At 46.4% G+C, this 16,920-nt stretch overlaps 1 protein-coding gene across 1 annotated transcript in view; it reads left to right on the top strand.

The window, feature by feature from the left end:
• ELAVL2 (ELAV like RNA binding protein 2) overlaps positions 1-16,920 on the top strand; it is a 174,964-nt gene that overhangs the window by 792 nt on the left and 157,252 nt on the right. The gene's annotated exons all lie outside the window — the stretch shown is intronic.

Raw genomic sequence — 16,920 nt, 5'->3', positions numbered from 1 at the left:
CCCGCGGCGGGGCGCGCAGGCGGCGCCCTCGCCCGCGGCCCCCCGGCAGCGCGTCCCGCGGACTCTGCGGGGCTCGCTTCCGAGCAGACCTGTCCGGAGGGCCCTGCCGCGTCGGCCGGCCCTGCAGGCAAAGTGGCGGAAGGCAGCGCCTTGCCAGTGACCCGGGCAGCTCGCCCGAGCCGTGCGCTCCGAACCTCGGCGCAGCCGGCGGGGGCCGGAGGAGGGCGGCCGGGCTGCCGCGACTTCCCGAGGGCGCGGGCGCGGGGCGGGGACCTTTCCGCAGCCGCAGCCGGGCTGCGCCCGCCCCAGCGAGGGCTCCCCTTTCTCCGGCCACCTTGCTCGTTGATTCGAGCGGGCTGGCCTCCGAGCCCGAACCGGCGGCCCGGAGGAGAGAGGGCGGCCCGGCCCGGCCCGGCCCGGCCCGGCCCCCGGGTGCTGTGAGGAGCCGCTGGGCAAAAGAGCGAGGCCAGGCCGAGCGAGCGCCGTCCTTGCGCAGCCTTTGTTAGGGAAGCGGCGCTGGACGGACCTCGGCGGTGGCCCCCTCTGGTCACCGCTTTTCCAGGAATGCTTGAGGGTGTCCGCCCCAACAGCTTTTCCCAAACGGCAGCGCACCAGAAGTTGCCGGGTGGCACCACCCATCATCCCCGGCCCGGCCAACTGTGGATGCTAGGATCTGTAGTCCAGCACAAGTGGAGGGTGCCGGTTGGAGAAGGCAGCGTTAGAGAATCTAGGCAGATAGAGCAGCCAGACAAATCCACGGAGCCAGACAAGGGCGAAGAGGCGGCTAACAGACCGATAGAGGTGAGGATGGCTGCACAAGCTTCACAGCTCAATCAGCATTTGAACCTGGGTCTTCTGTGTCCAAAAGCGTAATAATGCCTGTGCTAACACCCTAGCCTTGCCCCTGTTTATCTGCTTTGGAAGATACTCTGTATATTTAGCAGCTACACGATAGACCGCGATTCAACTGATGCAGCTTTTCCACCCCGGGCTGAGCATTGCATTGCTCAATTTCTGCCTGCCGAGCAGAAAGTCTCAGTTCTCTTGAGACTTTTTGTGTCTACAGTAGTTGTATGGAAGGTAGGGAGTCCAATAGACGCAACATGCCAGCAAGGTAAACACTTCACCGGTTGAACATCTGGCTACAGATGCTACAGCTATTAAATGCACAACGCCTCTCCTGGAAAAGGACAGCACAACCCCCTTCCTCCTCCCTTACAGATGATGATGATGATGATGAAGAAAGCATCACTCAGCTGATGCTCCATCCAGCCTGTATTTTCACATCCATCCTGTACTCTGCTCTTCATGCACACCTAACAGTGTGTTCCAGTGCACATGCATTCAGAAGTACTAAGTTCAATGGGAGTGACTCCGGAATAAAGTTTACTTTACCAAAGCACTCCGTAGCTTTACGCTAAACTTTTCAGCCATGTGGTTTATCAGCCACTACACAGCCACACAACAAAACTAAGTTACACGGATAGCATAAATGCGTCTTTTGTTATCATTGCTTTCTAAAATGAGCCCTGCTTTATTTTTTTGAATAAGTTTTATTCTTAATATATACCTAATAAAAACCCTAAAAAGCATCAACGATCGAAAACATCAGACCTACTGGGTCAGCCCCCCACATTTTTTCTTTTTATGTTAAGCTATAAACATATTTAAGTCTATGCGTAGTCCCATTTCTCTAGCCAATGATAAAAAGAGTCCCAGGTTTGATAGAAATCTGTATCTTCTTTCTCCTTCAGAGACAATAAAATGAGCCCTGCTATTAAATAATGGCCTCAACTGCCGTCACTAAATCACAGTGCCTAAATCACACTTAGATAGTCATAGGAATCATGTGAGTACAGAACAATTTGGACAGGCTAACATGTCACAAATGGCAACCCTTAAAAGTTGTGCAGAAAGAGTACTGGAGTGGGAGGGACAGAGTCTGCCTCCACAGTTCCTTCTGTTTGCACAGCTGCAGACAAAGGCATTGTTTTAATCATCTGCTGGGAACATCTCAACTTGCTGATTCCCCCCCCCCCCCACACACACACACACCAAGTTCTGTAGAAGGGAGAAGATCAGACAGTGATGGTTCTCGTATCAACTGGGCAGCCCAGTGATGAGCTGCTGCTGGCCCGTATCTTACCGCAGCGGTGTGCACCCATGGGCTGTTGGATGTGCTTGGATGACAGTACACATCACCTGCCGAAGGATCACATCGTCTCCCTCCTTGTCCCTGTCTTATCTGCCCTCTTTTAATCAAGCTGCTTTAAGCTTCTTCCTTAAACAAATATATAATTTGCAATCCTGGGCAAGTTGCCTGGCTGGGACATACTGGAAGTTGGAGGACTCTTTCTTTGGCTGAATATGCATAGAATTGCGCTCTTAACTTCAGTAGAACTGAAGCCCCCAAACGGGTAAAGAGCAAGATTATTCTGTGCAGAGGAAACCTTCAAAGGAGCACATCCTGATTCTTGGCAAACTTCAGTCCACTTAAATTAGAATTACAAGAACAACCACCTTGTCTTTGATTTGTTTACGCATTTAAATTGTTATGCTAGTCCCCTGCTAAGTGATACAAACTTATCAGCCTTCGCTAAGAGCATTTTTGCAGGATTTGCTATAACTTTTGACATACCACAAATGATTGTCTCAGAGATGCATGAACAGTGCTCAAAATTTTTGAGGGCTAGTACCTTGCTCAGGCTCATTTGCAAGGTTGTACCAGCCCTTACACTGGCATTTGATCCCTGTTCACACCCACTTCTTTTTGCAGCTGGCACTGACCTTTGCAGCAGTAGTATGGTATAAAAACACTTCCAGTAAAGTGCAGAAGTGAACTGTCAGCAACATTGACACAAAGTCAACACATCTGTGCTCCCAGGCTTGAATTTCAATTTAATCTCAGGCAAGAGTTCAATTGTCCTTCCTAGTAAATGTGTTCGAAAATGCTCCCCCACCCCCCCAAAATAAAAATTATCTGTTGCCATTCTATGAAATATGCTTTATTTTCTAGAGAGCTCAGTAGTCTTATTAAACGTTTTTGTAATCATTTTGGAATAAAAAGTGTGTTCTAGATAGCTCATTGACCTACTCATTTGTAGACCAATGAAACAACACAAATCCCTGAACTGTTGTTTCTATAGAGGTCCTGTAATTTGCTGTTAATAAACCTAATTATTCTGAATGGAATGCAAATAATTGTCATCCACCTCCATTTTTCTAATCGCTAGTTCTGTCATGCCCAGGCAGATCATTCTTTGAACTCTCAAAGGACCTGAGTCATATTTAAAATGAATGGGATGTGCATTGGAAAGAACACAAAACAAAAATAAGTGACAATAAAATATATTGTCAACATGCCTCAGCTAATCTAGAGTTTGCCCCAATGACAAAAGGGTAAAAAATAGATAATTAAATGCAAATCATATCACAAAGATCAGACATTTAAATGTTGAAAAAGGACTTACCAGCTAAATATATATGCCATTTTATTACTATTGATAATAATAGTCTTACTTTACCTTTTTCTGCAAGGAAACACGGCAACTCACATAGCTTTCTTCTTCAATTTATCCTCACAACAACACTATGAGACAGGTTAGGGTGAGAGTCCATGACCTGCCCAAAATCGCTCAGTGAGCTTTAATGGCTGAGACTTGAACCCAGATCTCCTGTTCAGCGGTCAGATCATTACCCAATGCTGATTATGCTGATACATAAAGGCTCCACTGAAGAGGCTAGGAATCCTACCTTAAACAAATGGCAAATTAAACCCCAGACTGAGCCACTCCAGTAGATGTGTTTATGATATTTGGAGAAACGACAGGTCAAGGTTTCAAAGTTATTTTGTTAATCCTGCAAGTAAGACCTGAAGGATAGGCTAATAGAATTGCTGGAACACTCCTTCCATTAATTTATTTCTTACATTTATATACCTCCTCATAGCCCAGAAAGACAGTTTACAGTAAAATACAATAATCCCAAATTCAATCTCTAGGTTGGATACTTGCAAATAAGGAACTGATAGAGATTCTTTAGAGACAAGGTTGCCACTGCTGCCACAGACTTTCCCTGTGACTTAAAAAAGGTACCCAATGGGTAAAGTTCACTTTGCCTTGATAGTGCATGTGGTAAACTGAATAGACAATGCTTTCCAAAACATAGATGCAAACTTTACTTGGAGAAGACAATCATGCTAGGGAAAGTCAAAGGCAAGAAGAGGAAGAACAACTATGAGATGGATCAGTCCTACAAGAGAATTCACAGTCTTCAGTGTACAAGGCCCGAGCAGGGCTGCCAAGGGCAAGACTTGCTGGAGGGCATCCATCTGTAGGGTCACCTTAAGGTGGAAATGTCTTGATGGCAAGCAACAATGCCCAGATGCCCAGCTGTAGAGGAAGACCCAGAAGGAAGGACTGGAGGAAACACCGGCAGCATGAGGGTGGAAAAAAACGAGAAAGAATGTGAACCCCAAAATTGTTGAGAGGGAATGTCTTGGTAGAAAAAGCCAGATACAAAAGCAAGGAAAGGTGATGCGTCTTCGACAGTTGTGTGGAAAAGGAGATCTCATTCTTTTAAAGAATCGTGATTTCCTCTTGTGTTTGTTTCCTTGGGCTTTGATCTGTACAATGCTTCATCTATGAAGTGCTTAAGAAAGTATAGGGGCAATTGTATGCATGCTCACACAAACGAAAAAATCCTACAACCTCTAACATTCCTCAGCCAGCTGTCCATTTGTATATGCGACCACCCTTAGACAGAACCTTTTCTTTCATACAGCAGCCCACTTACATAGTACATAAATCGACTTAAGATTGATTGCATCTTTACCAAATGGCTGCAATACTGCTCTCTCTGTATGATAAAGTCTTGATTTAGATTTAGCCAGTTGTGCCATAAATAGAGCTATCCTTGAAATGAAAGCAGCTACTGGACAACCTCCCACATGTCTCACTAGAAAAGTCAAATAATGTGAGAACTGTAGTATTACTGGCAATCGTTACACCCAGAATTCCATTTTATAGAAGGAAGCTATTGAATTCACTTCCTTCCAGAGTTTGTTTATTTATTTATTTAAAACATTTCTATGCCGCCCCCATCGCAACAAAGCCTCGGGGCAGCTCACAACATAATTAAAATATATAAATAACAGTAAGTACATTAAAATTCATTAAATAAGCTGGGGCATCCACAATCACAATTCTCAGGCTCATTTTGGCATGCAACCTCCCAAAGGAGTCCCCAGAAGAATTGGAAATGGCTTGGGTTCTCCATGGCATGCCTAAACTCAATTATGTTTGTGACAGTGGTGCTAATCCTAATCCTTCTCCTTGATGCCACCAACCAAGCCTCCCTCCGAGGTGGCAGGAAGAGAGAGGTCCCGGAACCTGATCATAGTATTTGGGTAGGAGAAGGCCAGGAGAGGCGTTCCACCAGCTATCGTGGTCCCAACCCATGCAGGGCTTTATCAGTTAGGACCAGCACCTCGAATTGGGCTCAGGAGGATACGGGCAGACAGTGCTGCTTATTCTTTGGGTCACGTTTATTTATTTATTGGATTTCTACCCCTCCCCCTTAGCCAGAATGGCTCTCACTTTTCACTAATGGAACATTAATTAAGTTCAGGTTGCTCCTTGCCATTTTTGATGCTGCTTGCTTGTGAGTTAGTTGTTAGTGAGCAGGAAACAATGGCCCCGTCTATGTTAATCCACTTTTACAAGATCCATACAAGGCGTCCAGTTATTTCCAAACACCATCGCTGCAGAATGATGCCAGGCTTACTTCGATGGAAGAAGGTGGGAAAGAAGTGTGGGAAAGCAGGAGATTCTTGCTGTGATGGGTTACTGTGCTATTGAAGGCTATCCTAAAGATACATGTGTGTGTGTGCATGATTGTGTGTACATATCCCCTATTTGTGTGTCTCTAAATTGAAATGGGGAAGATTTCCTCAAATGCAAATGATGGCTTTTGAAATTATTATTGCAACGGGCCATTTGTACGATCTGTCAAAATCAGGGAAATCCTGCAAACTGCACAATTCTAAGCATGTGACTCTTGTTGCGTGGAAATACCCCTGGGTTCCTTGGCTGGCGGCTGACTCACCAGGGAGAGAAAAAGAGGCCAAGCTGCTCCTGTATCTTGGCAGCAAAATCAAGGCATAGAGATTAGCAGGTGTTAATACTTATGTTTGGATATTGCACTGTGTGAATGGTGAGGGCCGGTAAGCAAACACCAGCCCCACCACAGACGTTACACATGTGCTTGGCATGTGAGCTATGGAAGGCATTTCTCTGCACAGGATGAGACACTCGGAGAAGGTTGTTTCTGTGCTGAACCAATCAGTTCTTGTTCCACCGACATGGTGAACGGTGGGGAAACTCGCACAACAGATGCCGTTGGACTGCAGTCCTCTTCATCCCCGACCACCAGCCGTGCTGAGCTGCAATCCAGCGTCTTCTATAGGGCGCTAGATTCTCATCCCCAGTTTACAGGCTTGGCATAAAGCACAGAGGCAATCTGGAGTTCTGCACAGCTATTTCGCTCTGCTGAGCAGTGCGTTTTCGTTTTAGACTCTGGGCTTAATGGACTTGTGTGTTGAGGACTCCTCTTTAGACGGTCATGTGTGTGATTTCACTTAGTTCAAAATGTGGTGAGCCAGTTATGCTGCACTTGGAAACTCTCCCACTCATTTTGCTAAGTGGGGTCCTGCACATCAGCCCCAGCATCCCGACTGGATCACACCACTGTCTGTGTCCAAATCTCTGGGACAGATCAGATGGTGCAGAAGATATGTAGATGGCAGTGCCCACTATGCATTTATTCCAGTGTGAAGCCAGTTACCAACCTGATTTGGAAAAGCTAGGGCTGTGTTTCACGGCTGGTTTCCTGTGTACCATTTTAGGGAGTGGCTAGTCCAAAGTAGTATTTTTCTTTTTCTAATGCCACCATTCATTTTTGGCCCCAGTGTACAGATCTTGCTGTGCAGAAGATGGCTGGTGCTGCACTGGGTAGAGAGACAGGAGAAAGAATAAGTTTAGAGCGGGGACAGATCTCAAAAACTGGTGTGTATATTAAGGAAAGCACAGTAGACCATGGGTTCTGGTTCAGATATTAGCAGGAGAGGCAAAGAGCTTTCTGGGAGAGATTCTGCTCTGAGATCTGAACAAGCTTCAACATTCTAAGTACAGCAGTACACAAGTGGGACCTGCAGCTAAGGTCTTGGAGATTCTGCAAGAGATTCAAGTGAGTTTGGACCTCTGTGGCTCTGCCCTGTGAATTCTGTGGCAGGTTGGCTTTTTCAGAATCATGCAGATGCCACAGATCTGCACACTGCAGTTTGCTTTTGAAGGGAATTTGCACTTGTACGAATGCAAAAGTGTGTAGGTCCATGGAATCTGCATTTTGCACAAGTGGAATGAAGCTCTTGTAGTTTCTTTTTTTTTAAGTCCAATTCCATTGTAAAGTAGATGATGGAATGAAAGATGTCTGACAATCCATGAAGCATAGCTAGAAGAAACGTGTACATCCCTACGTGGAAGTCACAAAATGTGCTCGTGTGAAGTTTGCTGTTGCAGTCTGGCCACAGCTGCCTCCACACCCTTCTTTTCCGCAGCTTCCATTCATGCTCCTCACAGCCAGCCAGCTTTCCATGCCCACTGAGCATGCTCAGTCCTCACTGGGATGGCTTCTCGAGGGGAGTCCTCCACCCACATTTCTGCAAATTTCAGGGCTTCCCTGCTGACATCTCCCACTTGCAAGTGGGTGGTGAAGTGTTGGCTCCACAAGCATTGACACTCTTGCCCAAATATTAGGAAAAAAAGCACTGTATTTTAAAAGAGGTTGTCTTGGTTACTTTTTATATTCCAGCAAATTTATTGACAATGGGAAAATATGCCACTTCTTATTTAAGTGAAGAGTTTTGTTCCTTTGGCACGGATACATAAAGAGTGCATAGGTCCATTTAGCAGTTGACAATAATGGTAACTCAGTGCATAGAACTAGTTAGTAGATATAATTACCTCCAGTGCTCAGAGGAGAAGGCGAATGATTAGGCCAGACTCAATTATGTCCACCTGGACAGAAACGGGATGGCATCCAACGAAGCACCGGGTGCAAGAATGATCAGATTCATTTAATAATGGGGGGCTTCTCTCTCCCACCCCGCTGCCTTCTCACCTAAATGGTACCTTGGATGCTAAGTATTCTAAATGCTGCAGAGATGAGCACAGGATGAAGAGCATCATGCAATAAAATAAATGCAAGCTACAGTCCTGTACCCTGGGATTAAGTCCCACTGGATGCAGCAAGTAGATCTGCATAGGCTTTGTGCTGCTCTGCAAGGAGGCCGTGGCAAGGAAGATTGCAAAAAAGTGGGGCATGAAAGAGGGATTGCTAAAGGAGGGCCGGATGCTTTTCAGAAACATGTTCTGCTGCAAATCAATGGCTGTATGTGTATCGACACTCGGCTATTGTTGCATCTTTCCCGCATCACTCTTTTGATGCTGCTTTGCCAGTCCCTCAAAGGAATGTGCAAAGACCCACAGGTATGATCTCCCTGTGCACACAACTGCCATCAAGGAAAAACAGGAATGTCTGGGCAGAAATTGGGCTTAACCCTTTGCAGGCATTCTGAGCCACACGCTGGATGGCTGGGGTGGGATCAGAAAGTCCGCTTCTCCCCTGCGCTCATCCATTCATTCGGCAAACTTGTGCACGTGCTGGTGGAGAGCCTTGAGGAAAGGCTGCTGACCTCGATCCTAAAATCAAAGTGCATGCAGACCTCAAAGTCTTAAGGACTGCGCCAAGATCGATCTGCGTGTGCATTAGGGTGGCCCAAGGCGAAGGATGTTGCTCTCATACTTCCCATCACTGCGTAGAAGAGAAGAGCTTTCTGAAAGCACAGCTCGCCGATTCACTTCGGGTGGAGCCCTCTGCAGCAGCTTCTCGCTTGTTGTAAACCGTCCCGAGCCACCAGTAGATGGACGGTCTATACGAGCTTTAAATAAATAAATAAGAAAGGCCCGCAGGGGCATGCTGGGAGTTGTAGGCCTTTTCTCTGACTCAGTCGGCCTCGGACTGCAGCTTTGCTGACTGAGTGTCTGCTGTGCCTCCCCACCCCCTGCAAAGGCAGCTGAATAATAATACGGATGAAAAGCGAAATCTTCCTCTGGGGCCTTGCTGTCGCCGTGTCCGTTGGAGAGTCCATAGGAGACCACGGGAGAGCTCAATCAGCGAAGCGGGATCTTTGTCCCACTGAAGCTGTCGCTGCTGCTGCTGAGAATCTCAGGCCCGTCTGGAGGGCGGGGACGAAAGGGGGATCTATTTTAGACCCCCATTTGTCAGCAAGTCAGGCATTTCCTTCTAAAAATATGCTCCACTCTGACTTCCTAGCAGGCGCATTCTAAGAATGCAACCATGTCTTTAATGTAGTAAACTCAAGCCGGGTCATCCATGCTAATCCTGCTGCTTGGAGCACATGTGCCTTTTCTATATCGGAGATAAATATCCAGAGTTTCTTGATCTCCCGGCTCCACCACCCCGTGTGCTCATACACTTAATTCCCCCCTACACTCCTTCATTTTTGTGTGTTTCTAGGCAAGCAGGCAATTAGATTTCACATTAAAGTGAACAAGCACTGATGGGCTTTTGCACGCTACGGTGCATTGTCTTCTTCGGTGCGTGCGAGCTATGAAACAGATGGCCAAGGGAGCCCGGCAAAAAAGGAAACCCGCTGTGCCCTGTCTAATGTGACCTTAACGTTAAGGAGACGCTGCAGCTAAGTGCTTTTTAAATAGGTATTTTATTTTTTTAGGCACGGAGTCTGGTTTCTTGTTTGTTCGTGGGCCTTTTTCTGTGGTAAGAATGATCAGATACTTTTCAAACATATTTTCACTGCAAAATCATGCCATGTACAAGTGTCGACACCGGCTCAATGGTTGGAGCACCACTTTGGCATAACTCTTCCAAACACTGCTCAGATTTTTTGAGCCACTGGTGCTTCCTCTCTAAACTTCCTTGAGCTTCTGCCCCTCTGTGCTACAGCATTGCATCAGCAGCCTGTGTGTGTTTCCCTGCCAAACAGTCAGCCCGAGCCTTGGTTGAAATGCAGTTTGTTACACAAGAAACGCAAACAAGCACATTGGAGAGCCGTGCATGGAGGGAGTGTGTGGAGTCCGCCATTAGAATGGCAGATTGGGCCACTAATTCAACCTTGGCATTAGAAGCAGAGAACTCCTGTGTTCACTGTGACCATGTATAGATTGACGAGCTGCAAGCCTTGATGAATACAATGAATTTCCTCGCCAGTAAGTGTGCGGGTGCTGGGTGGAGGGGTGCGCCTTTGTTGGGTTCATAGAATCATAGAATAGTAGAGTTGGAAGGGGCCATGAAAGCCGTCAAGTCCATCCCCCTGCTGTTGCAGGACACCACGTTACACCATCCCACTCAGATGGCTGTCCAGTTTCTTCTTGAAGGTCTGTAGTGTGGGAGAGTCACCACTTCTCTAGGCAGGTGGTTCCACTCTCGTATTGCTCTGACAGTGGGGAAGCTTTTCGTGATGTCCAGCTTGAATCTGGATTGTTGCAACTTGAACTGATCATTCCGTGTCCTACACTCTGGCATCAGCAAGAAGAGATCTTGACCTTCCTCTCTGTGACAGCCTTTGAGGTACTTATAGAGGAATATCATGCCCCCCACCCCGGTCTTCTCTTCTCAAGGATGACCATGCCCAGTTCTCTCAGTCTCTCCTCAGTGTTTCCAAAGCCTGGATCATTGTTGTTGCCCTCCACTGGACCCTTTCTAATTTACCTGCATCTTTCTTAAATCTTGGTGCCCAGCACTGGGCACAGTGTTCCAGGGGGGTCTGACTAGTGAGGAGTACAGTGGAACTACTACTTCTCATAATTTTGAAGTAATGCTTCTGTTAATGCATCCCAAAATAGCATTTGCCCTTTTGGTGGCTGCATCGCATTGTTGGCTCATGTTTAGTTGTCCACAACTATTCCAAGATCTTTTTCTTTTCCAGTTCCATTGAGCCACATATTCCCCAACTTGTATCAATGCATTTTGGTTTAGCCTGCCCCATAACTGCCTCCACTGGGGAGGATATGGGGCAGGTGAAGCACATAGCACCCCAATCTCCTTCCAGAATTGCTGCTGTTAACGCCAGAGAGCAGTGATTCCCCTTAGCGTGCTGACTTCTGTCCCTGCCGCTAGCAGCATGCAGGGGGAAGCCATGGGAGGGAGGACCATGTGCTGCAAGGTTGTGGCACGGGTGACATTGAGGGCCACCTCCCTGCCCTCTGCTGTCATCAGGCCCATGGAGGGTCCATCAGCCATTCCTGGGAAGAGCATTGCAGCCTTGGCTAGAAAGTGGAAGAAGGTTCCAGCCTCCTCACGTTCCTCCTGCCAGTGTTGTGTGTCCACACCAGCGCAAGGGCAGAATGTCCCAGAACTTCCCATGGGGAGGTGATATGCAAGATGGCCGAAGCCTCACTTCAAGGAACAGAACGTGCGTGATTTGGAAAATGCGATGTTCGGGGTTCGTAGTTCTATGCAGAAGTAGTGCCCACTGAGTTCCCTGGGGTTTGTTTCCAGGTCAGTATTCATAGCAGGGTGGTGAACTTCTAGCCTGAGGCCTGAATAGGACCTGCCTTCCCAACCTTGGTGCTTCAGCTGAATCTCCTGACACTCTGAGAAGCTAGGCACCTCTAAGTAGTAAGGAGAGGCAAGAAATACTAACAGTCTCCCAGTGTTGCCAACATGGATGTTTTCCCAAATGCTGCAGGTAAGTATGTGGAGCCAGTACCACATGCTGTTTCAAACCGAGCAAGATCAGGGAATCTACTTTGTCTAAACTGCAGGTACAGCACTCATGAATTCCTTGTTACAAAAGCTCCACTGGGTACCAGTCTTGTTCTGGCACAGTTCAAAGTTTTTGCTAGGACTTACAAATCCCTGCATGGCTTGGGAACAGGCTGTCTGCCTATGAAACTGCCCAAGTCTTAAGATTTTTGGAAGAGGTCCTTCTTTCAGGACCACCAACTTCATAGGCACATTTGGTGGCAATGCAGCTGAGGTACTTCTTGGTAGCTGCTCCCAGGCTATGCAGCTTTCTACTGGGAAAGCCAGGTTGCCGGTATATCTGTATTTGTATGTATTTAGATGTATTTAGCCTTCACCCTGTATCAAAAAGTCAAGAGCATTAGTTGCATTTGGGGTCATTTTTGACCCCAAATGAAATTGCCTCTGGCAAGGAAAATGCTGCATATGGAAGGCCTTTGTTCTGGGAAAATTTTTCCCACAAGAGGTTTCAAACATAAAATGGCTTTCAACTGTCTGCGATTACAGATAATTTAAGGTTTTATCCTTCCTGCAAAAGAATATCTGCACAACAATTCTTGTCCTATTGACCTTTTCTCTGCACAACAATACTTTGGCCTCATTTTTTTTTCCAAAAAGAAAAGCTTTGCTTCAATGGATTTTAATTCTGTTTGCTAAAAGTTTTAGCTAAGAATCTTAGCTTTCAAATGAGACCAAGATAACCTGTATTGAACCTTCCTTGTACTTTTGCTTGGGTCCTATTTGGGGGGTATAAAAGTACCCCATAGAATTATTCTTATCGAGAATTTGGGGGCATTTAAGGCCCCAAACATGTTTTGGTTTATAGAACAAAAAAATACCAGGTGAGGGATGAAATCTGGAGACATTTTAGACTAGGAATTTTGTGTCAATGGTTCCAGAAGGACATGCCTGTAGGACTACTTATGTGTAAATTACAGTAAAAAATGTGAGCTGCAGAATTGCAGTTACCCTATAATGTGGGATGAATAAATCATGTGGACCTCCACTTACAGCTTTGGCACAGTCCAAAGACAGGTTTACCGCTTCAGTGAAAATAAATGCACATTTTTACAGTTGGGCGTGTGCCCAATTATTGCATAGATGGTGCAAAACCATCTTTTCAGATGAAATAGTCCAGTAATGACTTGACAAGGCAGCCTTATGCTTCCAATGTACAACAGAGAATTCTGATGAGGATGAGCTTCAGGCTACTTCAGGTTCAGTCAGTGCTTTATGCAGTTCTGCCCCCCAAACCATAGGACACACGCTGCCATTTTCCTGTGGCTCAGAGGTTGAGTCCCTGGTAGAACTTCCATTTTTCCAGCCTCACAGAACTATCAGATAATAAAATCCAGTGAAGGAGCTTTAACAATCTGGTCAGCTCCTCCAGGAGGGATAGAAATGACACACTCCAGGCCTCGTTAGCCCACACAAGACTTCAGTTGGCTTTAGCTCCCCGCTGAGACAACATCCTTCTATTTTATTAATAGCAGGAGAGTTCCAGATAGCACCATATGCTTGGAGCTATCCACAGTCCTAATTTCTACTTGTCTTGATCAGCTGCCCTACCTTGATCTTGGTACAAGCTTCCTCTGTGAGCTTCTAGGGACCAAAGAACTTTACAAATAATCACAAACAGCATGGTTTACATGCAGGATATATGAGTGTATTCCTATAGTTCATTTAAAAATATTATTTCTGTATTGATTTCAAGCTACAGGTACAACATGTTTGCCTGGAACTGTTAAAACATCTCTGTGGTGAGGTTGAAGAAATACAAAGAGATGAAAAAGCATTAGGCAGGTAAAGGGTGGGAGCAGACTTAAACTTTCAGAGTTGGAAGGGACCTTAGAGGATTCTAATCCAACCCCATACTCATTTCATGAATCTTGTAGCTCATGCAGATATCTAGCAGATATCCATCCAAAGTCAACTTAGATACCAACAGTGGAGGAGAACCTACTGCTCCCTAGCACAATCTGTCCCACTGTTGCACAGCTCTTACTGTTGGGAAGCTGCCCTTAAAATCTGCTCCCTTGCAATTTCCATCCATCCATTCTAGTCCTGCTCTCTGGAGCAGCAAGGAAGTATTATGCCACCATTTGCATGGAACGTTCCTTCTGCTATTTTGAAGACACACAGTCATGCCTTCCTTTGATGTTTTCTTCCCCAGGCTAAACATACCCAGTTCTTTCAAACACACTTGGTTTCCAAACTGCCCCATTCATTGCCTTCTTAGATATAGCAGGCAAGATGGACACAGTACCCTTTGCAGAATTAAGGGAAAGGGACAGCTGTAAGTTTCCAACTATTCATTATTGCTGGTAGCAAAGATAACATTAACAAGGATGTTCTACTTTAACTCTCACACCCCTAAAAGGTCAGGCATGCAGCTTGGTAGCGTTCTTGGTTTGATCACTGTCACTTGATGCCTAGGTGGACTTGATGGCTAAGGGCATCTCTTATCAGCCTAGGTTGATATGCCAGCTCTGACGTACTTGGACACAGAGAACTTGGCAACAGTTATTCCTGCCCTGGTAAGCTCACAGGAATACTTCAGTGCATTCTGCACAGGGCTTTTGTTGAAGATGGTCTGGAAACTTTAGTTAGTCCAAAGCAGTACCAGTTAGGTTGCTAACAGGGACTGGCTGTACTATCATCTGTTGAGAGCATTTCATCGGTTGCTCTGGTTTCTGTCCATTTTTGAGCCCAATTCAAAGGATTACTGTTGACCTTCAATGCCCTAATTGGCTTGCTACCAGAGTATCTTTAAAATTTTGTCTTGCAGATACCTTCTCAGCTTCTTAGGTCTTCTTCAGTGTTCCTCCTCTCGGAAGTGGAGGTGTAGTGGTGAGAGTATTGGGCTGGTACTTGGAAAAGCCACCTTCTAGACCTCACTTAGCCATGAAGCTCACCCACTCTCAGCCTAACCTACCTCACAGGGCTGTTGTTGTGAGGATGAAATGGAATGGAAGAGTATCATGGAACCTGCCTTGGGTTCCTTGCAAGAGGAATAAAGGTGTGGCACACATGTAACAATTCACACCACTGCTGTTGTCACCCACTTTACACCACGCATTCATCCAGTCATGTCAGGGCTCTGAGCCTCTTCCAGCCTGTGGGCCAATTCCATTTTGCAGAAGTTCTCAGGAAGCTCCTTCCAGTGCTGAGAGTCACAACCAAGAGGGGCTTGCCCAAAATATCAGCACAGGCTGGCTTAAAGGTCTTACTTCAAGTCACTCAGCCCTGGGAAAAACACTTTGAGCGATTTGTATGGAGAAAAAGCTGCACAGAAGCAGGGCAGCCACCAATACATATGGGGAGAATCTGGGGCCAGGGAAAGATGCTGTAACCACCCAGGAAACCCCACTAGGCTGGACTGCAGGTTTGGCTGCCAGGCCTGAGGTTCTGCACCTTTTCAGTAGTAGGCCGAACCCACCAGTTGAAGCCTCCTGTATCCCTGCCCATTGGCTGTGTTGGCCGGGCCTACTGAAAGCTGAAATGCAACAACGTTGGAGCAGCCACCAGTCAGGACTGGCTCCACCAAGAGGCAGAGTGAGGCCACTGCCTCAGACAGCAGATGGTGGTAGGACAGTGAGTTTTTATGACATGGTTTCTTTGCGCCACCTCCTAAGCTAGTCTGCTGCCCTCCACATGGCGGAAGATGTGGTCTAATTGCCACTGAACTGCCAGTCTGGTCAGCTCCTGCAGGCGGAATAGGATCTGACACCCTCTTGTCCTTTGCCTCAGGCAGCGAAATAGCCTGGGCTGGCGCTGCCACCAGGTCCCCTGCCGTAGGCCCGCACTGCCTGGGAACCACTCTGCAAGTTGCAGAGCACTTTTTCTACCTGTCTGCAAATGTCAGGGTTTGAACCTGGGATCTTTGCCGTATGCAAAGCATGCATTCAGTTCTGTCACTTTGTTATGTGGTCACTGCCATAGGAAATCTTTTCCCACATCAATTAGCTGGCATGTTCTCTGTGTGTGTGTTTTAGAAAAATCCTTTAAAATGTTGTGTGCTTTTTTATTAAAAAGAGAAAGAAGCACACACAATTCTCTTGAACTTGTTTTGTTTGTGATATTGAACGGCATTCAAATGAGGATGATCTTCCCAGATTTTTTTTTTAAACAGGCTTGCCCAATCCAGCTGTATATTTTATATGCTAATCTAAATTCTATTTTTGTTCCCCTTGGGGGTTTTAAGTGATTATAATTGTTGCTCTTCAAAAGCCAAACAGATGATGATTGCTGCTTCAGGAATATACCGAAAAGAAACTGGCTTTCATTAAACCTGCTCATCCTCTTCATAATTATCCCTATTTTATCTTGCTGAGACGCAGGGAAAAAAAATGGCAAGTCTAGTTCACAGAAGGCAGTTTGGTTATTTAAACACTGCTTTTATTGAGCTAACAGGAGGTGTTAAGGGGGGATTTCGATGCTATTTGGGAGACAGAACCATAGCCTAGTTACCTTTCCACTGGAGAGCCAGCAACCCTGAGTCAGCGTGGAATGTAGGCCAGCCAAGAATATAGCAGGACCGAAGCACTTTCAGCATCTCAAGAAAGAAGATGAGCTGATTGAAAGGCAGGCAAAGGGACTCTTCAGGCAGGTTGAAGAGAAGGAAGAAGAGGGAAGAGAAAAGGAGAACAGCTCGAAAGGAAGGAAGACGGGCTGCCTTCGCGGGGCACAATGAGCCACCCTGCGAGGCAGCGATGCAGGGTGAGTCGCTCACAGAACGCCCAGCGAGCCCAGCTGAGGATTTGGCTCTGTGCCGTTGCTTCTGCTGCTGTTTCCCCTTCCATCTTTCAGCCAGTATCCCAATATCCTTTCAGCAAAGCTCATCTTGTCTCCTCTCTCGCGTCCCTGCTGTTAGTGCTACCCCTTTTCCTTTGCCAGTTTCTAGTTTTGCTTTCTTTTCACTTTTCAGAGCCTCATAACTGGGCAATTGGGGTAGCTGTTTGTTTTGTTGTTGTTGCTCCGTTCAGCCCTGGACAATTGTGCACTTGTGTTTATAATGGTTGTCTCAGAGGGTTGGTCTTGCACAAGTACGCTCCAGTGGCTGTCCAATAGCCATAG

Source organism: Varanus komodoensis, unplaced genomic scaffold, assembly GCF_004798865.1.
Source record: "Varanus komodoensis strain SLA01 unplaced genomic scaffold, ASM479886v1 scaffold19, whole genome shotgun sequence".
Lineage (NCBI taxonomy): Eukaryota > Metazoa > Chordata > Lepidosauria > Squamata > Varanidae > Varanus > Varanus komodoensis.
Note: the sequence above shows the minus strand (reverse complement) of the source record. Positions and strands in the feature narration are given on the sequence as shown.